At 40.3% G+C, this 26,197-nt stretch overlaps 1 protein-coding gene across 3 annotated transcripts in view; it reads left to right on the plus strand.

Annotated features, from left to right (window-relative positions):
* Nucleotides 1–26,197, plus strand: part of elovl8b (ELOVL fatty acid elongase 8b) — a 245,132-nt gene that overhangs the window by 153,107 nt on the left and 65,828 nt on the right. The window lies entirely within an intron of this gene.

Raw genomic sequence — 26,197 nt, forward strand, 5'->3', positions numbered from 1 at the left:
ATGGGGAATTTCAAGACTGGGTGCATATTTTTAAGATGAGAGAGGAGAAATTTAAAAAAGACATGGGAGGTAATTATTTTGACACAGAGGGTAATTTGCGTGTGGGATGAACTGCCTGAAGAAGCAGTGGATGCAGGTACAATTATAACATTTAAAAGTTGTTTAGATAGATACGTGAATAGGAAAGGTTTGCAGGGATTTGACCAGAGACAGGCAGGTGGGGCTAGTTTAGTTTGGGATTTTGTTCGCCATGGACTGGTTGGCCTGAAGTGTCTGTTTCCATGCTCTATGACTCTATGACTGTATCTGCTGTTTTAGTTGGACAGTCTGCCCTTCCCTCCCCATCTCATTCCCTCTCTACTTGGTTGACCCTAACCAATGACTTGGTTCTTTCAACTTGCCATCGCCATCATTCTCTGCCTATTGGCTGCCCCTTGGTGACTCTAGCCGTTGCTCTGTTACTTCGAGTACAAACATGTGCAGCTGGTGATGTTTCCTGAATATGGGCTTGTGGTCACAAGAAGTGTCCATAGCTCCTTACATGTTACAGGTACACATTCTACTTGGAAAGCTGCACTGTCATACCTTACCGTATAAGTTGCTTTTCTTACTGACCTCCAGAATAGAATTAACATTACTTGCGTAAATATTTTTAATCAATCAGTTCAGATGTGTTATGAAACAACTCGGCTGTAGTTGGGACCTGACCCTCAACCTTCTGGCTCAAAGGTAAATACACTACCACTGTATCACAAGACCATCAGAAATTGTTGAAGGAACTTGGCAAGTCTGGTTGTACCTGTGGAGAGAAAATGGAGTTACAATTTCAAATCCAGAGATCCCTCTTCAGAATTCAAGCATCCTTCTGTTCTTTGTTTTATACTAAAATTGAATCTGCTTAGCTTCTGAGATCAAGGGTCTTCAGACAAATATGGCTGCAAGTTTTTCATTAAGCAGTTCAGATATGCTATATAACGTGTGACTAGGCCAGGAGAGGATTATAACCAGACTTTCTAGACTATAGGTAAGGACTCTACTACAATGCCACAAGAACTCACAATGTTACTTTAGTAATATTAACTAAAATCTGGAACTGGACAAAGTCACTAGCACCTAAAATAGTGGGAAGGAGGATGACAGTTGTCAGCAACTAAAAGAGCAGAAGAGAGATTAGACACCATTGAACATAGAACATTACAGCGAAGTACAGGCCCTTCAGTTATTGATGTTGTGCCAATGTGGACCAGACAAAACTAAGTAAAAAGAAAAGTCTTTGTGATCAGATATAAGTCCAAATTGGCACGAACCTGGTTGTGAAATATACCTGCTCAGACTATAATTCCTTGATGCCACATTTATTTCAAGTGGCAGCATAATTTAAAGACAATAGATGAATAGCAGGTATGGAAAATGATTCAGAACCTATGTGTTGCTGAAGACTGCAGCAGCTTGAGGTGATGCCGTCTAATTTTGTAACATCTGTAAAATGGCAAGATTCTGTGCCGAAAGAAGTGATTTCATTCTATGGCGGGACCAGAACAATTCTTCCAAAACAAGTGAGACACTAGTGAGGGAACTATCTGGCATTAAGTGCAACTGTCATCCCAAGAAGAATAGCTCAAGGGGAACAGCAGGAAGTGGCCATTTCTGGCAATATTTAATTACAAGTGATACCTTTTTGATATTACTTTGTCTCATTCAATATTTCAGATAACGATATAATTGTTGTATCTAAGTGGATTCGAAAGTGAATCTCTGCTTTGTCAGGTTGCAGTTGACCAAGTGCTCATGCAAAGAACCGCCAGGATTTTTAGAAGATTGCATAGGGTTTCTATATATATATATATATATATATATACATTTGTGAAATATCCAAATTAAGTAATCTAGTCAAATCTCAACTGTTGAAGTGTAATTGTCCACTCCCTGTCACTGCAGGAGAAAGCATTGAGAAAATTTCTATGACCTTAGGCTGTTTTACTGTTTATTAATTTATAACAAATTCCCATAAAATAGTGTGATGTCTTTTACACTTTAGCTTGGAAGTCTTAATTTACTTTAATTCTAACAAGGATTCAGCTCAAAAGAATCCTTCTTCCTCAGGTAATCTAATGTTAAACGTTTATGCCATCACTATCTTAAACTGTCAAACTTTGCAATGCAGGAGGTTGGCATTAAATGTTGATTGCTAAACTAATTTAAATCTGAAATTACCAGCCCCACAAACTGTTACGTCCATTTAAAAATGTAACAGTTGCTGTCTCAAGTACTACTTACTGATCTCTGCTTTCTTCTTCGATTAGTTAGGTGCCTCTTACATTCAAATGCAAGATTTTGAATATTCTGCACTAGGTTCTCTTAAAACTTGAACTGGACCACATGTTGATCTGTAGCATCTCAGGAGCACAAAAGCTGATGTTTCGGGCCTAGACCCTCCATCAGATGAAGGGTCTAGGCCCGAAACATCAGCTTTTGTGCTCCTGAGATGCTGCTTGGCCTGCTGTGTTCATCCAGCCTCACATTTTATTATCTTGGAATTCTCCAGCATCTGCAGTTCCCATTATCTCTCACATGTTGATCTGTAATGTCTCACTCAGTTCCGACATTTTGCGACGGTGAAATTTGAACAAGAGAATTTTTGTATCAATGTTATGTTGTATTTTGTTTTCACTGTGACTACATTGTATAAGTAATAGATATGGAGAAGAAAGTTCCTCAATTCATTTACTCACTCCATTGACAAATTTGACCAATGACAACTCAAGTGGGCAATTTCAATTCGACCAACGTATTATTATGTCTGGTGATAGAAGAGCCACTGTTGTTTCAATGATGCCAAATACATAATTTTTCAACAAATATAATTCTGTTAAGCCACCTAAGCAAATTTAACCAAGCTTAAATAGGTACTGTAGGATTTGTCATGGAATTTTTTTTCTATTTGTTTGCAAATACAAAATGCAACAAAATAAAACTGCACAATAGCACCTAAAACTTTGACTGGTTATTTGTCCTATACCATTTGAGGGATTTTTATGTTACATAGTTAGCTTTATGAATCATACACTTAATTTATTGCATGAAATATTTCAGCACATACCTGTAATACTGTAAAAGTGCCGGAATTATGTTTTATACTACCGCTCAAAACTGCTAATAATTTGGAATTCTCATGCATAAATGATAATTGCAGTCACCGAGAATGTCGAAAAGGTCTGGTTTTTTTGAAAGTTGAAGTAATATTTGGCCTTTGTTACATGCATTTCCCTTAAACTGGTCATAGAGACGAGAGTAAATTATCTGACTGTGAGTGACACATTTATGCTATTGTTTGAACGGCATGTTTGTGATTCTCTTTTGATCATTTTAGTTTATATTTCAGCTTCTCAGCCATCTGTTTATGGCTGATGGTCACTCTAGCTACTGTGATTGTGCTGCTCTTATAGTACCTGTTAAACACTCTTACCTGTCAGCTATATTTTTGCAGAGCTCAGATGGAGTACACTCTGGTCAAGCTGTTTTTACCTTACTTTCTCACAGACAGTAAATGAATATGTTCTTTGTTTAGGGTATAATTACTAATCATGCAGCCATTGGGAAGAAAATAACATAATTAATTCCACTGTGGTAGCCCTAATCACCACCAACTAAGGCTACAAAACTGAACAGTTTTAATAATTATCCTTCAATGCCAGTGGCCGCTTCTCAAAGTCGCAAATAAGAGGCATGATGAACATAAACTGGAAGCTCATCATCACCTTCACAGCACGAAAATGGCTTTGAGAGTGCTTTAAAAGCAAAATGGACAAAATGAGGTTAACCCATGGTAGATAATTGGTAATTGGTATTCTGTAAATTTAAACCAGATTACAGAGATCCAGAAATTGTATGCTGGCTCTCAAAACACCTGCAGATTTTTTTCTCTTCTGCCTTCTTGTTTCTTTTTTCAATTTGAGAGTCAACTTCCATTTATTTTCCCTCCTGTGATGAATTACTGGCCTCCATCTGATATCTCATCCAGCTACACAGCTGAGATGAGGAATTCTGCAGAATTCCCAGCAATAACCTATATCCCACCAATCTGATGTACTACATCAATACTTCAACATATTGAGTCTCAATGCTATTTCATTTTTCTTTATTCCGTACACAGCTGAGAGCACCTGAAAGAAATAAAAATTAAAAGAGCATTTGAGCGAAGCTAAACAAAAAAAGGGAAGTCCTGATAGAAATGGTAAACATAAAAAATTGAACACTACAAGAAAGTATTGTTTTAATAGAGATGATGCAATGTTTTGTAGTGATGATCTAGCTGAAAAATAGATGGAAGGGAAGGATGCAACAATTGTCAACAGGTTTAAAGAAACATTTCCAGTCTTAAAGAAATGAGAAGAATTTCCAAAGGCAGACAAATTTAAGAGAATTATTAAAGGTGCATGGATAATTCAGACTCAGTAGTGAACCATTATAATCCATTGAAAAGTATAGATTGACACAGCTTCAATGCTAAATCTAATGTGATGAAAGTTTATCATTTCTTATTATTTGGGAGTTTGGATTATTAACATTGAGCTGGATGAGTTTTTGTGTGAAGGTGATTTTCAGAAACTTATTTTTGTTCAGCAAATGTGTAAAACAACGTTTCCAAACATTTTCTAATTATTTTCTGTGATTTAAGTTAAGTAACCATACTGGCTACCTGGTAATATATTTACTGAATTTCACTAAACTGAGCTTTGTGGCCCAAATAAAGAGCAATCAGAAGGCACAAATAGATTTAGTTCAGAGGAGATGATCTGTACCATCATACATACTGTTTTAGGAGCCTCAAAATAGTCAAAGTAACTGGAAAAAGCCTGACTTTCTCCTTCGATTCAGTGAGAAAAGCCAATGAGTTGGCCTGTATCTCTGAGTTTCAGAGAGAGATGGAGAGAACTAAAATGGGTGAATGTGTAGAAGTTTATCAAAAGGCAACGCTTGCAACGCCATCAGTTGTGTTTGAATTTAAAGAGTGAAGATAAGTGTGTTACTTCACTGGGGTGAATGCCTATAAATGTTATTGCTGGTGGGAGAAAATCATTTTTATTAAAGTTTCTGCAAATTGTCTTATATATCAGAGAGAGGAATCTCTATTCTTTTGACTGATTAACCTGTGCACTTTTGTTAATGTAGAAATATGTTCCGTGACCACCACAGTAACCAAGTTGCAAAGATAAAGCTTATGATCCATTGAGCCAGATTTTACTCCAGAATCTGACTTGGCCAGTCTCACCATCAGATGTGATTACTGAGAGGGATCTGTGAACCTTTAAAGAAACAACTATATGCAGATACTGGACACAAAAATGGGAAACATTTTATGCAGTGTGTTACACATGTGAGCTTTCAAAATGGTATTGACTGTTGCTAAGACATTTGTGAGAGTAGAAGATATATGTGGGTTTTTGAATTTCTGACTGAGGCTATGTAGAGAGATAGCAAATAAACTGAAGGGAGAAATAAAAGCAGAATATCTTAAGGATGAGATCCTTAATGTGATTACCCAATATTTGTAATTAAAGGGAAGAAAATCTGAAATTTATGTGTCATTAGTAGAGTTAGCTATGGTTCAGTAAGAAATGAAAAACAAACTTAAATTAGAAATGAAAACAGAAGAAAATGCAAAGTAGAGAGCAGTGTAAATCAATGAAAAAGAAAAGAATAGTGAACTAGAAATAGGAAATCTTGAACTGGAAAGGGAAGAGAAAGAAAAAGAAACAGAAATGAAATGCAAAAAGCTTACATTCTAAAGACTGAGCAAAATCAGACAACATGACTTATTAAAGAAGAGCTTGTTGTAAAGAAAGAAAGATGAGTTACTAGCCTGGAGGATGATTCAGAAGATAAGGAGGGGCTTGATTTAACTCAAATTCTGTGATAAGTGCCCAAATTTACAGAGGATAGAGTTGAAAGATATTTCATCACATTTGAAAGGATGTCTGTGGAGTTGAAACAGCCAAAAGATCATTGAATCTTAATGTTAGAGAGGGTTATAGAACATAGAACATAGAAAAGTACAGCACAGTACAGGCCCTTCAGCCCACAATGTTGTGCCGTGGAATAATCCTAACCCAAAAATAAAATAACCTAACCTACATTCCCCTCAATTCACTGCTGTCCATGTGCATGTCCAGCAGTCGCTTAAATGTCACTATTGACTCCGCTTCCACGACTACCACTGGAAAACCGTTCCGTGCGCTCACAACTCTCTGGGTGAAGAACCTCCCTCTGACATCTCCTCTATACCTTCCTCCTAACAACTTAAAACTATAATCCCTCATGGCAGTCAATCCGGCCCTGGGGAAAAGTCTCTGGCTATCGACTCTATCCATGCCTCTCCTTACCTTGTACACCTCGATCAGGTCACCTCTCTTCCTCCTTCTCTCCAGAGAAAAAAGTCCGAGCTCAGTCAACCTCTCCTTGTAAGACAAGCCCTCCAGTCCAGGCAGCATCCTGGTAAACCTCCTTTGCACCCTCTCCAAAGCCTCCACATCTTTCCTATAATAGGGCAACCAGAACTGGACACAATATTCCAAGTGTAGTCTCACCAGGGTTTTGTAGAGCTGCAGCATAACCTCGCGGCTCTTAAACTCGATCCCCCTGCTAAGGAAAGCCAAAACACCATATGCTTTCTTAACAACCTTATCCATTTGGGTGGCAACTTTGAGGGAGCTATGCACTTGAACACCAAGATCTTGCTGTTCCTCCACACTGCCGAGAACCCTGCCTTTAATCCTATATTCAGCATTTAAGTTCGACCTTCCAAAATGCATCACTTTACATTTATCCAGGTTGAACTCCATCTGCCATTTCTCAGCCCAGCTCTGCATTCTGTCAATGTCTCGCTGAAGCCTGCAATATCCCTCAATACTATCAATGGCACCTCCAACCTTTGTGTCATCAGCAAACATACTAACCCACCCCTCAAACCCCTCATCCAAGTCATTTATAAAATCTACAAAGAGCAGAGGCCCAAGAACAGAACCCTGCGGGACACCACTCAGCACTGACCTCCAGGCAGAATACTTACCATCTACAATCACTCTCTGCCTCCTGCAAGCCAACCAATTCTGAATCCAGACAGCCAAATCACCCTGTATCCCATACCTCCTGACTTTATGAATGAGCCTGCTGTGGGGAACCTAATCAAATGCTTTGCTGAAATCCATGTACACCACATCCACTGCTCGACCCTCGTCAACCTGTCTCGTGACCTCCTCAAAGAATTCAATAAAGATTTGTAAGGCATGACCTGCCCCTCACAAAGCCATGCTGACTCCCTTTAATCATGCTATGCTTTTCCAAATAGTCATAAATCCTATCCCTCAGAATTCTTTCCAAAACCTTGCTGACCACAGACATAAGACTGACTGGCCTGTAATTTCCAGGGATTTCCCTATTCCCTTTCTTGAAAGGAGGAACAACATTTGCCTCCCTCCAATCTTCTGGTATGACTCTCGTGGAGAGTGAGGAAGAAAAGAACTTCGCCAGCGGCTTAGCAAACTCCTTTTTCGCTTCACAGAGCAACCTAGCATAAATCTGGTCTGGCCCTGGGGACTTATCAATCTTAATGTTTGCCAAAATTTCTAGCACATCAACTTCCTCAATCTTGATCTGTTCAAGGCTGTTTTCCTGCTCCTCAAAGTTCTCATTCACAACAAGGTCCCTTTCCTTAGTGAAAACCGAAACAAAAAACTCATTTAGGGCTTCCCCTATCTGCTCAGACTCCACGCACAAGTTCCCAACGCTATTCCTGATCGGCCCTATCCTCTCCCTGATCATTCTCTTATTCCTCACGTATGAGTAAAATGCCTTCGGGTTCTCCTAATCCTTCCTGCCAAGCCTTTCTCGTGCCCCCTCTTGGCTCTCCTCAGTCCACTTTTGAGCTCCTTCCGAGCAAGCCTGTAATCCTCTAAAGCTGTGCTAGACCCTTGCTTCCTCCACCTTATGTACGCTGCCTTTTTCTTTTTGACAAGAAGCACCTCGGTACCTGTCATCCAAGGCTCCTTCTTACCTGTCTCAGAGGAACAAAATTATACATCACTCGCTCCTTAAACAGCCTCCACATGCCTGCTGTGCCCTTTCTGTGGAATAGTTGCTCCCAATCTGTACTTCCCAACTCCTGTCTGATAGCATAATAGTTTCCTTTACCCCAGTTAAATATCTTCCCCTGGTAACTGCTCCTTTCCCTTTCCATGGCTATGGTAAATGTGAGGCTGTTGTGGTCACTGTCGCCAAAGTGTTCTCCCACCACGAGATCTGACACCTGTCCTGGCTCATTGCCAAGCACCAAATCCAAAATGGCCTCTCCCCTTGTCGGCCTGTCCACATACTGAGTAAGGAAACCCTCCTGAACACACCTGACAGAAACTGCTCCATCCAAACCATCTGCACTAAAGGAGGTTCCAATCTATATTGGGAAAGTTGAAGTCACCCATAACAACAACCCTGCTACGTTTGCACTTTTCAACAATCTGCCGGCCTATGAGTTCTTCGATCTCCCTACTGCTATTTGGGGGTCTGTAGAAAACCCCCAGTGAGGTGACTGCTCCCTTGCTGTTCCTAACTTCCACCCATAGTGACTCAGTCGACAAACCTTCCTCGACAGCCTCAGCCCATACCACCTCAGTGGACGAGTCCTCATCAAAGGTTCTTTCAGCCGCCGATATACTGTCCTTGACCAACAAAGCCACACCTCCCCCTCTTTTACCACCTTCCCTGACCTTAATGAAAGATCTAAACCCTGGAACCTGCAACATCCATTCCTGACCCTGCTCTATCCATGTCTCTGAAAAGACCACAACATCGAAGTCCCAGGTACCTATCCAAGCTGCAAGCTCACCTACCTTATTCCGGATACTCCTGGCATTAAAGTAGACACACTTCAATCCAGCTTGCTGTCTGCCAGCACACTCCTGTGACAGTGAGTTCCTGACCATGTCCTCCCTACGCTCATCCTCCTGTGTTCTAGGACTACACCTCAGTTTCCCATCCCCCTTCTGAGCTAGTTTAACTCCACCCGAATAGCACTAGCAAATTTCCCACCCAGAATATTAGTGCCCCTCTGGTCCAAGTGGAGACCGTCCTGTTTGTAGAGGTCCTTCCTTCCCCAGAATGAGCCCCAATTGTCCATGTACCTGAAGCCCTCCCTCCTGCACCATCCCTGCAGCCACATGTTCAGCTGAAATCTCTCCCTGTTCTTTGCCTTGCTATCACGTGGTACGGATAACAAACGGGTTATGACATCTACTGCTATAAAAATGTAACTTATTGCTTCAGAAGAGCAATGTGCACATTATGAAGCTATTAAAAGAGTTTGTTTTTGAAACTTATCAAATAAATTTTTGGGAAACAGGAAAGAAACATAAACAGATGTGCTGTTGTGCAGCCTCAAAGTGGTCAAGTAACTGGAATTAGGTTACTAGTTCATTTTCGGCGTTCATTGAGAAAGGTTAGTGATGCAGTCTGCATTTATGTGTCTAATGAAAAACAGAGACAATCATGAAGGTGAATGTGCAGAAAATCATTGAGAAGAAACAATTGCAAACTCATCAATTGACTGAGAAATTAAACAGTGAAGATAACTGATACATCATTGAGGTTCAGCATTTGAAGAAGAAATTGCTTTGAAAAAGAATTGAATTTTTCTTCTGGATGTTTATGAGAAGATCTTTGAAAATTTTCTTATCTATCTCCGGGGTCACAAAGTGTGAAGCTGGATGAAAGCAGCAGGCCAAGCAGCATCTTATGAGCACAAAAGCTGATGTTTTGGGCCTGGACCCTTCACCAGAAAACGGGGAGGGGGAGAGGGTTCTGAAATAAATAGGGAGAGAGGGGGAGGCAATCGAAGACAGATAGAGGAGAAGATAGGTGCAGAGGAGACCGACAAGTTAAAGAGGCGGGGATGGACCCAGTAGAGGTGAGTGTAGGTGGGGAGGTAGGGAGGGGATAGGTCAGTCTGGGGACGATGGACAGGTCAAAGGGGCGGGATGAGGTTAGTAGGAAGGAAATGGGGGTGCAGCTTGAGGTGGGAGGAGGGATAGGTGAGAGAAAGAACAGGTTAGGGAGGCAGGGACATGTTGGGCTGGTTTTCGGATGCAGCAGGGAGAGGGGAGATTTTCCAAGATTGTGAAATCCACATTGATACCATTGGGCTGCAGGGTTTCCGAGCGGAATATGAGTTGCTGTTCCTGCAACCTTCGGATGGCATCGTTTGGAGTACAAATTAGTAAAGGTACATGAAGGGAAGTCCGTGTTAAGTAGCAGTTATAGATGGAATAAAAAGCATTTTGTGCTGAATTTTCTGTGTTTTTCAAGTAGGCATAGGTGGATCATGTCAATTTTTGTGCTAATTTTTGTGTTGCCATCAACTTTTGGGAGTTTATTAATACTTTGAGAAATAGACGCTTCTGTCTCCTGCAGAAAGGTCATAGACAGCTTAATTCATACAGGGGTTTGTGTGGCAGGTGTGAAATGACTTTATTTGAGTGACTACAAGTGGTATTTGTTGAAGGCAGTGGATTATTATTATCCCTTTCCTTGCTCTTATAGCTAATCGCTGATTCCTGTTCCACTTCCTTTCTTAGCTGCACACCCGCATTTGGGTGCACAGGATTTAGGATTAATCAAAATAAAACCCTTCCTCGTGATCCTAGTGATCCTGATGACTGTATGCCCTGTTTAAGGAAGACAGTCCTTCAATAATGCTTGACTCTGAAAGCCACTAATCTGGCCTAATCCTCCTGCCCTTCAAAGCTAATAGTGAAATCTATATCTAGAGTGCTATGTTGTAACCAGAGAATCTACTGATTTCTTTTTATCCAGTCCCCATACTAGTCCTGCATTTTTACCTCTGGAGTGCCTGGAAATTATTTCTGTTGTTTCCTATTTCTCAACTGTGTACTGCCCCTCAACACTATTATCCAAAGACACAATGGTCATGAAATTGAATATGTCCAAGAATGGCTATGGTGTCACAGTGTATAAATAACCCAGTCCTCTTGCTTTAAATGATTGCATGGTAGCTATATGCATTTAGCGCTAAACATACCACTGAGTGGCTGCACTCTTTAGTAGAATGTATATGTCTGTGTGATGCTAATAGCCACACTACTAAAAGCTAGCCTGTACCTCTTAAAGCAGAGATGCATGGTGATTGGCAAAAGTGCTGGAGCTGGTTGAAAAAGAAAACGTGAGCAAGACCTCTAAACTATGGAACGATAGGGTGAAAAATGAGTGCTGAATTTCTCTGAGGCCTTTGTAGAATTGGGGTCTATATTAATTCAGAGAGTCAGAATAGTTTTTCAGGAAATAACCGTCCTAGGAAAGAGGATAATCCGTAATTTAAAATGCAAACTCGCAGCATTTATTTGGCAATAAGGTAACTAACAAGGTTTAATCTTGAGTAAACATTGTTATTTAATAATTCACTAGTTGATGCTTGGCATGATACACAAGTTCAACACATATTGGTTAATTTATCCCATGGCTCCCAGGAGTTTTGGGGTCTCGTCTTCTTGATTCCTTGAACCTGGAAGCTTGACTCATGATGGCCCTTGAGATTTTAGCACAGACAACCTAATCCTAATATACTTAAAAATTCCTCTGCTATGTTAAGACTTGCAATCTAGCACTGAAGCACCCAATCTACTTGAACTGCTGAAGTTGTACACTTCACACCTACCTGCTGAATGTTCTCTCTCTCTTTCTCTCTCTCTCTGTCACTTTGCGATTAATTTAGCCACACCAATCCCATCCACACAGTATCCACTGATATCGATTTCTGGATTTTTGTAACAGCCTATAGGAATGGTACTTCAGTCACTAATTATGCATAATACTGGTTTCTTACAGCAATCTTTCAGCGCACGACAAATACCCATCAACTGACATTGCTGACGTAAATGCCACCTTCCTAGCAAATGCCTTACCATCTTTTCTTTCAGATAATCGCTCCCTAGTAAATGTCCTGTAACAAATTGACAAGTGTAAAGTGATGCACAACAATTTATACCCTTTTTGCGAATGCTTTGTGGCATTTAGTGTATGCATGTTCACTTCTGTCAACATACTTCCAACCCACAATTTTTAACTATTAACCAATGGGAAGAGTGCTCTTAGCATTGCAAGAAAGTATCGTTAGTATCTCTTAAACTGAAGCCCTCAGAACAACTGCTCCTCAGACCAATCAGGCTTTCAGCCTTGGCTTCTGTTCCAGTTGCTATAGTATAACTTGCACCATTAGATTGAGGCCCTGGAACATCTAGTCTTTACGTCAAATGCCAATCAGTATTTTCAGTTTGGCATTTGTTCAGTGAAAAGCTAGACTCATTGGAGTACAAATATGCAAAGTTATGCTAGCTATAATTCCAGTTCACTGGACACAATGAAGGCCAAGAGGCCATTCAGAGAAACAATGTAAAAGCTATGGAACAGATATGTGTGACAGTCAATAAAAAGCATTAATTTCCTCAATACGTCAGTATTTAAATTGGTACAAGAGTACAGACATAAATTGGTAACAAAATGAAGGTTTTGTATCATCATAACTGATGCACATTTTTTCATACAAAAATCAATTACCATAAACATACAATCCATAGAGTGAGGTCATAGCTCGTACATTTTCATTGCATCATGTTAAGCTTGAACATTTTCATTAGGCAGTTATTACATTTTACTGCATTTCAGATATCAATCCCAGATTTAAATTTAATACAATTTCCCGGACTGTAGTTTTTCCAGGGAGAGTTGTTCCTGAACTTGCATAGATTCAGCAGAGGTTCTACATTAATTTACTGATAATTCATTACCTTGATGATTTAATGTTTTCTTGGACTCCAGTTAGCTGAGAACTGCTTTACTGACAACTTTAAAACTGTTCCGTCTCCGACGCAGCCTTCCATCTCCTCAAGCCTTGCAGCCTGCTTCTCGCCCAACACCCATCCTGCAGCCTCCATCTTTTCCTACACTTATCCCTCCCCACATCCACCCACATCCAATAAAAACCTCCCCATCCTAGCCTTGGCTAAAGGTAACCTCTGGCAACTCCCTTCCTGCTTTGATTTACTATCCTACCTGTCCCTTGCTCCTCCATTCATAAGTTGCTAATAGACTCACTGATGAATCTATCGGCAGCAAGCATGGATAAGAGCCAACCTATTATTATAGGATCCGCTCCTCACCATGTGGGTGACTTTTCTCGGATTTATCACCCTGTAAGTGTATTTTCCAGATGAGTGGAGACATGTTGGGATGGATTCATCTGCTATGCATTAGTCATGAGCCTGAAACTGTTGACAGCTTAATACCCTTATCAATCTATTCAAAAATGACATCAAAAGTTAAACTGCAAAAAGCATGATAATACTCTTCCTTTTTTTCTTGAACTCAAAGCGTGTTCTCATTACAAATGTTTAGAGGGAAAATACTTGCTCTCAACGTGTGTAACAAAACGTTTCTTTTAGTTATTCAAAAGGTAAGTACTGTTTCTATGTATTAAAACTTGCATGGCTCTTTATCTTTATTTCCATGGTGTCCTATTCTGCAGACCACCAACATTGCCTACAGTCTGAATAATTGACCATTTTGGAAAATCATATGCCCTGCAGCTATCTGCAGGGAGAACTTGAGCCAGAAACAATGTGCTGCTTTAGTGTTCAGATGCTGGGAGCGCAAGGGAAAAATGAAGGAAAAAGAAATTTGCCCACAGGCAAGAATTTGGAGGAAGAACTTAAAATGATTACATTTGTTCAACAGAATAGAATAAATGAATTCCCTTTAAAATAAAAGCTGTGTTGATCGCTTAATGCAACAACCTGGAACAGAAAATTGTACTTGCTGACATGTAGTCAGCTTTTGATATTTTAATGAAACCTTACAAATTCTCAATGTTCAAACCACAATCAGTTCGAGAAGCAAATGGTTAGGCTCTGTTTTTAAAAAGACTAGTGGATACTTGAAGTGATTTTGGAGCAGTACCCAAATCGAGGAGTTCAGCTGAAGCAAAAGGTAGTTCTGGAGCTAAGCTTTGAGTGGGTAAGCTTTGAACTGCTTGATTAAATTACTGTCTTGTAAATTTTATAAATTTCTTTGCATTTCCTCTTTTAGCTAAATATGTACTTAAAAGATCAGAAGAAGTACAAGTGGAACATTTGCCCTTTGAACCTGCTCTGCTGTAGCTGATCTGATCAACTCCACTTTCTCACCCGCCCCATAACTCTGAACTCCATTGTCAATCAACATTCTGTCTAACTCAGCCATGAATATATTCAATAGCCTGGCTTCTACCACTGTCTGGCAAAGAGGATTCCAAGGCCTAATGAACTTCTGAGAAAAGAATTTTTTCGTCATCACCTGAAGTGGAGTCTCCTTGTTTTAAAACTATGCCTCTTGTTCTTAATTCTTGTTCATGAGGGAAATGTCCTCCCAACATCTTCTCTGTCAAGCTTCCTCACATTCATTTGCGTTTCATTAAGGTCACCTCTCATTCTTCTAAATTCCAATCAGTATAAACCCAACTTGCTCAAATTTTTCTCATAACACAATACCTCATTCCAAGAATCAGCCTAGAGAGCCTTCTCTGAACTGTGTATGGTGTAGGTATATCCCTCCTAAAATAAGGATATAAGATCAGTACACAACAGTCCAGGTGTCATCTCACCAATACCTGGAACAAGACTTCCCTACTTGTACACTTTATCCCCCTTGCAATGAAGGCCAATATTTCATTTTCCTTCATAATTATTTCCTGTACCTGCATGCTAATATTTAGTTATTCATGACTAAGGACACCCAAAATCATTCTCTACTGCAGCATATTGCAGTTTTCATCCATTCAAGTCAGATGCTGTTTTTCTAACCTTCCAGCCAAAATAGACAACCTCATAATTTTCTCATTCCTTCAAATGCCAAATTTATGTCTAATCATTAAACGTCTTTAAAATACTTTTCAGGATCTTTGTTTCCTCCTCACTATGTGTTTTCCTACATATCTTTATACACTAGCAAATTTAACTACAATACAATCAGTCCCCTCATCCAAGTCATTGACCGTACATTGTTGCAGCCCCAGCACTCTATCCAGTGACGCACAACTGGTTACAATTTGCCAAACTAAATTACCCATTTACCCAGACTCAATGCTTCTCGTTATTTAGTTACTCCTCTGCCCATGCCAATATATCATCATAACACTAGCATCTACCTTTTAGATTGTGAAGTAACCTTTTATATAGCATCTTACTCAATGAGTTTTGGAAAATCAAACATAGTACATGTACTGGTTTTTCTTTTTCCACCCTGCTTCTTAGATCCTTGAAGATCTGTAATAATGTTATCAAAGATAATTTCAACTTCACAACACTATGCTAACTCTGCCTGTTTGTATTATGATTTTCCCTAACATTTTCCCAATGACAAATATTAAACTAACTGGCTCAAAGATTCCCAGTTTATATCTTCCTCCTTTCTTGAATACCGGTGTTATATTTGCCATTTTCTAATCGACTAGGTCCTTTCCAGAACAGAATTTTGGAAAATAATAATCAATATATCCACATTCTCTGCAGCCATTTTCTTTAACATCACTTGGTGTATTTTTTTCTTCCAAATATGGCATCTTATTCTTGTTGTGGTTCAATGTAACCTGGGTTTTTTGGTCCACTGGTATTACTATTAACTTTAGTGATCAGTGGACCAGTAGTGTTTGTTGACATTCAAAATGAAGGATTATATGGGCCTATTAGTTTCAAGGTCACTACCTCCCCATAAAGGCTTTACTGCTTTGTGAGTCCCCTAACAGGAGGTTTTGAATTAAAATCATACAATCCCTACAGTGTGAAAGCAAGCCATTTGACCCATTGACTCCACACCAACCCTCCAAACAGCATCCACTCAGACATACCCTCCTACCCTGTTCCTGTAACTCTGCCTTTCCTGTAGCTAATCCACTCATTCTGCTCATCTTTGGACACTATGGGGCAATTTAATATGACAAATCCACTTAACCTGCGTACCTTTGGACTGTGGGAGGAAACCCCACATAGACAGTGTGAAAACTCCACACAACCATTTGCCCAAGGGTGGAATCAAACTCAAGTCCCTTGCACTGTGAGGCAGCACTGTTAACCACTGAGCCACCCTGCCAGCCTGGTAAAGATTTAAAGCTATTTTCTGTTGAAAGGGTTTGTCAAAGAATTCAAGGGTTACGTGTTAGAACATTCAGTGTATATAGACACTAGTGGTATAGGGAAGTACATCCCAATGTAAAGTGCCCATTAATCCAGCTTCGAAATGCGCAGATCTTGGTTAAACATACGTTTGGAAATTTTTGTTTTTTGTATTGAATTCCTTGCAGAGTGTTGATGTGCTATCTTATGTACAATAGGAACATTAAAAAATAATTGACTTAAACCAAAGCGATGATAATGTGATTCTCACAAGTGAACAATACAATCTTCATTTAATTACCAGGAAATTCTTAAACACGCACACATCCATAAACACATAAAAGAACAGATGCTTTGGAATGATCTCTTTAGTAAAGAATTGCAGCTCTCCTTCAGTTAAAAAAAAGTCCTGAATGCACCATATCAGTGTTATATGAAAAGTTGAAACAAGCTAAGGGGGCTTTCCCTGATGCTTTAGCATTTAATGTTTTAGGCTCTCTGGTCAACACTGATTGTGCTGTTGTGTTCGAGACAATCAGGGCGTCACAATATCCCTCAGTGCCTGTGACCAGAAACAAGGGAAAGTCAGGTAGATCTTCAGATCCGCACATTGCGCGGCATCTCCAATGAATGTATATTGGTGTAAAGGATTGAGTCAGTTTGGTGCATTTTCACTCACCCCTAAGGTTGAACAGCATGCCAACAATTGTCTGGGCTCACTCCTGAGTGATATGGCAGAGAGTGAGCAGTAGCTGTGAAACAATATACTGTTTAAATTGGAGATAGTAAGAACTGCCAATATTGGAGTCAGAGATGATGCAGTATGGAGCTGGAGAAGCACAGCAGGCCAGGCAGCATCAGAGGAGCAGGAAAGTTGGCGTTTTTGACCCGAAACATCAACTTCCCTGCTCCTCTGATGCTACCTGGTCTGCTGCGCTCCTCCAGCTCCACACTGTAATCACAGTTTAAATTATTACCTCTGGATAGCATGTTACTTCCTCAAATTACTACTGATTTTGTTTACTCATTGTTGCTAAGGCTATATAATTTTAGTCTATGTTACACATACTAGGCACCTGTTTGATGAGAAGAAACACATACCATTAATAATAGTGCAGAATTGCATGAAATACTTCAGGGACATCTATTGAGATTAAAATCCCAATCCTGCAAGAAAGTGTTCTGTAAAAATCAATTCTCAATATTTCACTGCAATGGCAGAATTATTTGTTGCAACCAGCATAACCAATCATTGTTCGATTTGCGGTGAAGCCAGAAGTTATGGCTTAAAATATGTATTACCAAACATCAGTGACTGACAGCAGCAGAGTGTATTGTAATAAACCGAGGAATCTCAGGTTCAGCAACATCAGACAATAATCATACTTGGCCAGGCTTCTCTATACTCCACCAAGAAACTGCATTCTACAACATCACTGGGGTCAGAATCAGACAGAGGTCATGGTACAAATCCTTGTAAAATAGATTGTATTCCTTGAACAGTCTCAAGGAGTATGTCTGTAATCTGAAGAGTACTGTACTTGTACAGATGTATAAGGACAATGTACAGTGAAGGAAATACTATTAGGAAGGCATCTATATATAAAGCGAAGCGCACACACACATATAAAGAATAGCTTCTGAGATAATATGAATAAAGAGAGGCTGCATTGCATTAATTTATTGTTGAAATATTTTCAATTCACTCAGATAGCGACCACTGAAATATACTTATTCCTTTTGTGCAGTGAAAAAATGATATTTTCATAGGACTTTGCTGTATAGAAGGAGGCCCACTGTGTCAATACTGGCTCCCAAAAGAATTATCTTGCTAGTCCATTCTCCAGCTCTATCTCCGTAGCCCTCTAAATTCATCACTTTCAACTATAGTTCCAGCTTTCTTTTGCAAATTCCAATGGAATTCACCTCTGCCATTGTCCCAGGCAGCGCATTCCAAATCCAAACAACTCTCTGAGTAAAGTTTCTCTTCATCTCATCGTAGCTTTTCTGCAGATAATCTTGAACTTGTGACCATTAGTTACTGACATACCAACAGGGGAAACAGAATATCCTTCTTCACCGTGTCAAAATTGTTCAGAATTTTGAACACCTCAATAAGGTCATCTCATAAACTTCTATGCTCTGATGAGAATAAGCCCAATTTCTCTAATCTTTCCTTATAACTAAAATCTCTCATTTCTGGAATCATTGTAAGAAATCCTGTTTGCATTCTCTCCAGGACTTTAATATCCTTCCTTAAATAATGTGCCTAGAACTGAGTATAACACTCCAAATGTAGTCTGACTAATGATTTGTAGAGGCGTAGCATCATTTCTTGCTTTTATATTTTGTCCCTCTATTTATCAACCCAAGGATCCAATAAGGCTTCTAAACAACAGGTTCAACTTGCCTGATCTCCTTCAGAGACTTATACATGCGAACCCTGAAGTCCTTCTTCTCCTGTACTTCCATCAAAATTGTACCATTGAACCTGTATTGTCTCTCTGTGTTTCTTCCACTAAAATGCAGTACTTCACTTTTTTCCTGCATTGAATTTCATCTGGCAAGTGTCTGCCCATTTGGCCAACTTGTCAATGGCCCATTGAAGTTGCTCAGCATCATCCTCACTTAGATTGGTATCATAACCAAATTTAGAGATTTTGCCTCCAACACCAATCACCAAATCATGTATATATATCAGATAAAGCAAGGGAACCAATACTAGCCCCTGGAGAGCACTACTTTCATCTTGTCTCCGATCTGAAAAATTCCCATCCATACATACCCTCAGTTTCCTATCTTTTAGCCAACTTCTAATCCATGCTGCCAAGGATTTATCAATCCCAAACATTTCTAATTTGCTAACCAACCTGCCATGTGGTGCTGTATCAAATGTTTTTTTGAATTTCCAAATCTACAAAATCCACAGCACTACCCTCACCCATTGCCTATGTCAGCTCATCAAAGAACACAATCAAATTTGTCAAACATGTCCTGTCTTCAACAAAGCCATGTTGACTGTATAATATTAACTTAAGTCAAGTCAGAGTCATAGAGTCATTCAACACAGAAATAAACCCTTTGATCCAACTAGTTCATGATGAACATAATCTTAAACTAAATTCGTCCCACCTGCCTGCTCCTGGCCCTTATCCTTCCAAACCTTTTCTGTTCATATATCCATCCAAATGTATTTTAAACATTGTAATTGCACCAGCATCCATCACTTCATCAGGAAGCTCATTCCACATGCGAACCACGCTCTGTAAAAACTTTGCCTGCTGTGACTTTTTATAATCTCTCTCCTCTCATCTTAAAAATGCATCACTTAGTTTGAAATTCCCCATCTTAGGGAAAAGCCAACTACTATTGGGTGACACGGTGGCTCAGTGGTTAGCACTGCAGCCTCACAGCGCCAGGGACCCAGGCTCAATTCCAGCCCCAGGTGACTGTCTGTGTGGAGCTTGCACATTCTCCCTGTGTCTGCGTGGGTTTCCTTCAGGTGCTCCGGTTTCCTCCCACAGTCCAAAGATGTGCAGGCTAGGTGGATTGGCCATGCTAAATTGCCCGTAGTCTTCAGGGGTGTGCAGGTTATAGGGGAATGGGTCTGAGTGGGATGCTTCAAGGGGCGGTGTGGACTTGTTGGGCCAAAGGACCTGTTTCCACACTGTACGGAATCTACTCTAATCTAAACTATCAACTCGTTCTGTTCCCGTCATTATTTTCTAAACTTCTATCAGGTCACCTCTCAACCTTCTTTGCTCCAGTGAAACAAGTCACAGCCTATTCTTATTAACTCAAACCTTTCAATTTTTATTATTCATTAATGGAATGAGGGCATCGCTAGCGAGGCAGTATTTATTGCCCATCCCTAATTGCTCAGAGGGCAGTTCAGAGTCAACCACATTGCTGTGTATCTGGATACACATATAGGCCAGACCAGATAAAGATAGTAGTTTCATTCCCAAAAGGACATTAGTGAACCAGTTGGGTTTTTCCTGACAATTGATTTATGGTCATCATTAGATTCTGAATTCCAGATGTTTTGCTGAATTCAAATTCCACCATCTGCTGTGACAGGATTCAAACCCAGGTCCTGGCAATGTTATCTGGGTCTCTGGATTAACAGTCCAGCAATAATACTACTAGGCCATTGCCTCCCATACCCAGTAACATCCTGGTAAATCTCTTCTGAGCCCTCTCCAGCTTGATAACTTCCTTCATATAAATGGACGACTAGAACTAGACACAATATTCCAGAGCAGGCCTCACCAATGTCCTGTACAATCTCAACATGTCTTCCCAACTCCTACACTCAAAGGACTGAGGACATACCCAAGGCCATACCATTCATTGTATAAGCCCTACCCTGTTTATTGTACCAAAATGCAACACTTCGCATTTATCCAGATTGAACTCCATCTGCCATTTTGCAGCCTATTGACCCATTTGACTAGGATCCTTTTGTAATTTTACTAAAGGATTGAGCAATGAAGGTAAGTGTGCCAGATGCCTTTTTAACCATCCTGCCTATATGTGCAGCAAACTTGAAAGAAGAATGTACATGCAACCCTAGGTTCCTCTGTTCTACAGCACTTCCCTAGACCATACCATTAATTGTATAGGCCCTACCCTGTTTATTGTACCAAAATGCAACACTTTTCACTTATTCAGATTGAACTTCATCTGCCATTTTTCAGCCCATTGACCCATTTGATCAAGATCCTTTTGTAAATTTACAAAACCTTCTTCACTGTCTATAATGCCACCAATTTTGGTGTCATCTACAAACTTATTAGCCATGCCTTCTATATTCTCACCTAAATCATTTACATAAATGACAAAGTAAAGATGCCCCAGAGCTGATCCCTGTGGAACACCACTGGCCACAGTCCTCCAGGCTGAAAAGCAACTCTCTACCATTACTCCGTCTCCTGCCATTAAGCTAATTATATATCCAATTGGCAATCTGGAGTAAGACTCACTGGTCTGTATTTCCCCAGTTTCTCCCTACAACCTTTCTTAAACAAAGGTACAACATTGGCCAGCTTCTAGTCATCCAGATTATGCAAATATTTCTGCAAGGGGTCTCATAATTTCTGCCCTTTCCATGACATTCTGGGATACAGTCGATCACATCCTGGAGATTTATCTCCCAATATATTCTGTAAGGCCTCTTGAACATCCTCTTCTGTAATGTGAACTGTTTGTGAAACATCAAAGATAATAAAATGTGAGGCTGGATGAACACAGCAGGCCAAGCAGCATCTCAGGAGCACAAAAGCTGACGTTTCGGGCCTAGACCCTTCATCATGTCATGCTATTAAAAATTTCCTTACTGCAATTAAATGGAATTAAACTATGGAAGGTTTATCCTTTTTCATAACCATTTTGAAACTAATAGAATTATGATTACTTGATCCAAAGTGTTCCCCAGCTTTTACTTTAGTCACCTGCCCTGCCTTATTAGCCAAAAGGTCTAGTTTAGCTCCTTTTTTAATAGGACCATCCATATATTGATAAAGAAAATTTTCTTGAGCACATTCGACAAATGCTTCACCATCCAAACCTATAACTCTATGGTAGCGCCAGTCAATGTTTGGAAAATTAAATTCCCCCACTATTACAAACTTATGATGTTTAAATATATCTGAAATCTCCCTACGTATTTGTATCTCAACTTCTCTCTTACTATTGTGGGAGCCTATAGTGCAATCCCATCAAAGTGATCTTTCTTTTCTTATTTGTAATTTCTACCCATCTATTTTCACTGGATGATTTTTCAGATATATCTGTCCTCGTTACAGCAGTAATGTGTTCCTTAATCAAGAACACCAACTCCCTCCACTTCTTGCTTCCTTTTCTATCCTTCCTAAAGCATCTAAATGAGCTGCCAAGGCTTGTCTATCACTCAGCCAAGTTTCTGTAATAGCTATGATGTCCCAATCCCATGTTCTTAAACATTCCCTGAGTTCATCGCCTTACCAGTAAGACCCCTTGCATTGAAATAAATGCAATTTAGTTCTTCAGTTACTACATACTCTGACTGTCTCTTGCCTTTCTTTTCTCATTAACATGCTGTCCTCACATTCAGAACCTTCCTCATCAATCCTTCTATTTCCACTGCTACGTAGAATTCCTCCACTTCCCCTCTCTATCAGTATAAAGTGTTGCCTCATTGTATGAGCAAATCTTCCTGCTAAAGTATTGGTCCCTTTCCAGTTTAGGTTAGACCCATCCTTTTTGAACAAGTCTTTTCTATCTTAAAAGACATTGCAATTGTCCAAAAACCTGAATCTCTGAACAATATACCAGCTCTTCAGCCATTGATTTATCTCCTTTAACCTTTTGTTCCATCCCTCATTTGAGTTTGGCATTGGGAGTAAACCTGAAATTGCTATGTTTGGGGTTCTATTCTTAATCTCTGCCTCACCTCTTAAATTCACTCTGTACTGCCTAAATCTTATCCCCAAAAATGTCATTCCTACCAATGCGTACATAATTTCTGGCTTCTCAATCTCACCTTTAACAATATGCTTGAAATGTTTATTAGATGTTCTTACTCCAAGCATCAGGAAAGCAACAAACCATCCTAAATTTACGCTCCCTGCCACAGCATCTCCTGTCTATGCAAAATAAAAACCAAAAGACCTGCAGATGCTGTAAATCAAGAACTAAAACAAAGTTGGTGGAAACGCCCAGCAAGACTGGCAGCATCTATGAAGGAAAAAAACAGAATTAACATTTCGGGTCTGATGACCCTTCCTCAGAATGGAGGTCCTGTTCCGAAGAAGGGTCACTGGACCTGAAACGTTAACTCTGTTTTCCTTCACATATGCTACCAGACCTGCCGGGCTTTACCAGCAACTTTTTTTTGTCTCCTGTCTATGCCCCTGACAGGAGAGTCCCCTATAACAATAATTCTGTTAGATCTAGTAAAATGCTGCCTAACATAAGAATCATTCCAAATGTCCAATAACTGCAACGGTAGTAGATTCACCAACTTTAGGTACATTTAAGTCGTCATTGCATAAGCATATGGATGTACATGGAATAGTGTAGGTTAGATGGGCTTCAGATCGGTATGACAGGTCGGCACAACATCGAGGGCCGAAGGGCCTGTACTTGTGCTGTAATGTTCTATGTTCTATGTTCTAACTGACTGGCCCCTCCATTTTCCTTGGAAAGACTATCCACTTCAATTGTTCCAAAAGCTGAATATTTATTTGATAGAGCCGTTGAAGACTTTTGAACTATATTCTTACCTTTCCTGACAGTCACCCCATCCTGTTGGATAATAACTTTTCTAAATCTACTAGCCTCCTCACTCTGTACCTCATATATGGCCTTAATAACAATAAGCCCAAGTGTATATTTACCTTATCCTGTATTGTGGCTTTCATCAGTTTTCCCACTAATGATGTCAAAATGACAGACCTTCAGTTTCCTTGGTTATCCTTAGCCCCTTTCTTAAACAGCAGTGTCGCATTGGCAATCCTCTAGTCCCTGAGACTAATCCAAGTTCAGAGAGGCTTGGAAAATTTCTGTCTACAAATCCGCAATTTGCTCCTTACCGCGCTCAGCAATCTGGTATGTATGTCATCCGGGCCTGGTTCCTTCCCTACCTGGAGTGTTGCTCACCTTTTAAGCACCTCTTCTTTATCTAATGCATTTTCAACCAGGCCATTGTCACCATTTTCTAATTTGCTAAGATCAGAAACAATGTACTCAGCTAGTGCCTCTGCCATACCCTTTGCTTCAGTGAACAGCTTACCCCATTTGTTCCACATGGGAATCTCTCTATCCTTCACTAATCCTATGCTATTAATGTATTTGAAGAATGTTTTACTATTAGTTTTAGCACAGCCTGCCACCTTTCCTCATGTTTCCTCTTGGCCTTATTTATTCCAGTATGAGCTTCTCTCCGGCATTTGAGATGTTTTTCTGATTTGTATTGCCATTACTATGAGGGCATGCATCATATCAAGAGGTTGAGTGGATTGGGATTATTTACATTAAGAAATGGAGGTTGAGGAGGGACCTGACTGAGGTCTGCAAAATCATGACAGGTATAGACAGGGTGGATAGCAAGAAGCTTTTTTCCAGAGTGGGGGACTCAATTACTAGGGCTCACGATTTCAAAGTGAGAGGGGATAAGTTTAAGGGAGATATGCGTGGAAAGTTCTTTATGCAGAAGGTGGTGGGTGCCTGGAATGCATTGTTAGTGGAGGTGGTAGAGGCAGGCACGATAGAGTCATTTAAGATGTATCTAGACAGACACATGATTGGGCAGGGAGCAGAGGGATACAGATCCTTGGAAAATAAGTGGCAGATTTAGATAGAGGATCTGGATTGGCGCAGGCTTGGAGGGCTGAAGTGCCTGTTCCTGTGTTGTAATTTTCTTTGTTCTTTGCTGCTTATGTGCCTCGTTTTCCTTCTTTATTTTCTCATTAATATCTTTAGTCATTCTGGGTAGTCAAGCTTTGGATACCCTGCAATTATTTCCTTATGGGTTTGTACCTAACTTGCACCCTATTCATTTCTCTTTTCATAGCCTCCCATTTCTCAGATCACAGAATCCCTATGGTGTGGAAACAGGCCCTTTAGCCCAACAAGTCCACACTGGCCCACAGACCATCCCACCCAAACCCACCTCCTATAACCCACCTAATTTACACATGCCCAAACACTATGGGCAATTTAACAAGGCCAATCTACATAGCCTGCACATCTTTGAACTGTGGGAGGAACCTGGAGCACCCAGAGAAAATCCACTCAGACACAGGGACAATGTGCAAACTCCAAACGAAAAGTCACCCGAGGGTGGAATCAAACCTGGGTCCCTGGTGCTGTGAGGCAGTAGTGCTAACTGAGCCACCGTGCCCCCCCACCCCCCTCATCCAGGTGTATCCACCAAAATGTGTTCCCAATCAACCTGTTCCAGTTAAACATCTAGACCCTTCAAATCTACCCTTTTCCAAACTGGAATCTTCTTCACTGACTGATTTTTATACTTTATATTAGGAACCTTATTACATTATGATCACTGTTTCCCGAATGCTCCCACAGCTCTGATGTTCTCCACTTGGCTTGCCACATTTTCTAGAACCAGATCCTGCACTGTTCCCTCTCAGGTAGGACTAGAAATGTACTGTTCCAGGAAGTTCTCCTGCACATTTTGCAGGAATTTCTCCCCTCCGAGATCCCACACTGTACCTTTTTCCCAGTCTACCTTTTGGTAATTGAAATCACCAACTATCACAACTCTACTTGTCCTGCAGATTTTGACATCTTACCTACAAATGCTCAGTTCCAATTCCTTCTTAAGATCTTTAATAAATACTTAACAAGGTCACCACTGCCTTCCTGTTTCTCACCTGCAAACATATGGATTCTAATTCAGGAAGTGTATCTCCTTCAAAGCCACTGATACTCTTTGACCAAGACAGCAGCATTTCCTCCCGATTTACCGATCCTGTTTCTACTAAAAGCCTTGTAACCCAGGATGTTTAACATCCAGTCATGTTCTGTCCTGAGCCGGTTTCTGTCAATGCTACCATATCTTGTTTCACCAATTTCTGCTCGCAGTTCCTCAGCTTTGTTCATGATCTATTATATAAATACAATTTAACAATGCCCTTACCCTTTTTCTCCCCATTGGAAGGTGACCACTTCTTTGTTCACTGTCATTGTTCAAGCCTTCCCTCACTTCTTTTTCCCTGTTCTCTATCTGTTGTCCTCTCTGGTACTTCCAAAACTAAGCCCACTTGTCAATCCAGCCCACTGAGTTACAAATTTAAATCCAAACCCATTACACTATTTACTCAGTGATAATGGGAACTGCAGATGCTGGAGAATCCAGGATAGCAAAGTGTAGAGCTGGATGAACACAGCAGGCCAAGCAGCATCTCAGGAGCCCAAAAGCTGACGTTTCGGGCCTAGGCCCTTCATCAGAGAGTTCATCCACACTTTGTTAACACTATTTACTC

The sequence above is a fragment of the Stegostoma tigrinum genome, chromosome 8, assembly GCF_030684315.1.
Source record: "Stegostoma tigrinum isolate sSteTig4 chromosome 8, sSteTig4.hap1, whole genome shotgun sequence".
Classification (NCBI taxonomy): domain Eukaryota; kingdom Metazoa; phylum Chordata; class Chondrichthyes; order Orectolobiformes; family Stegostomatidae; genus Stegostoma; species Stegostoma tigrinum.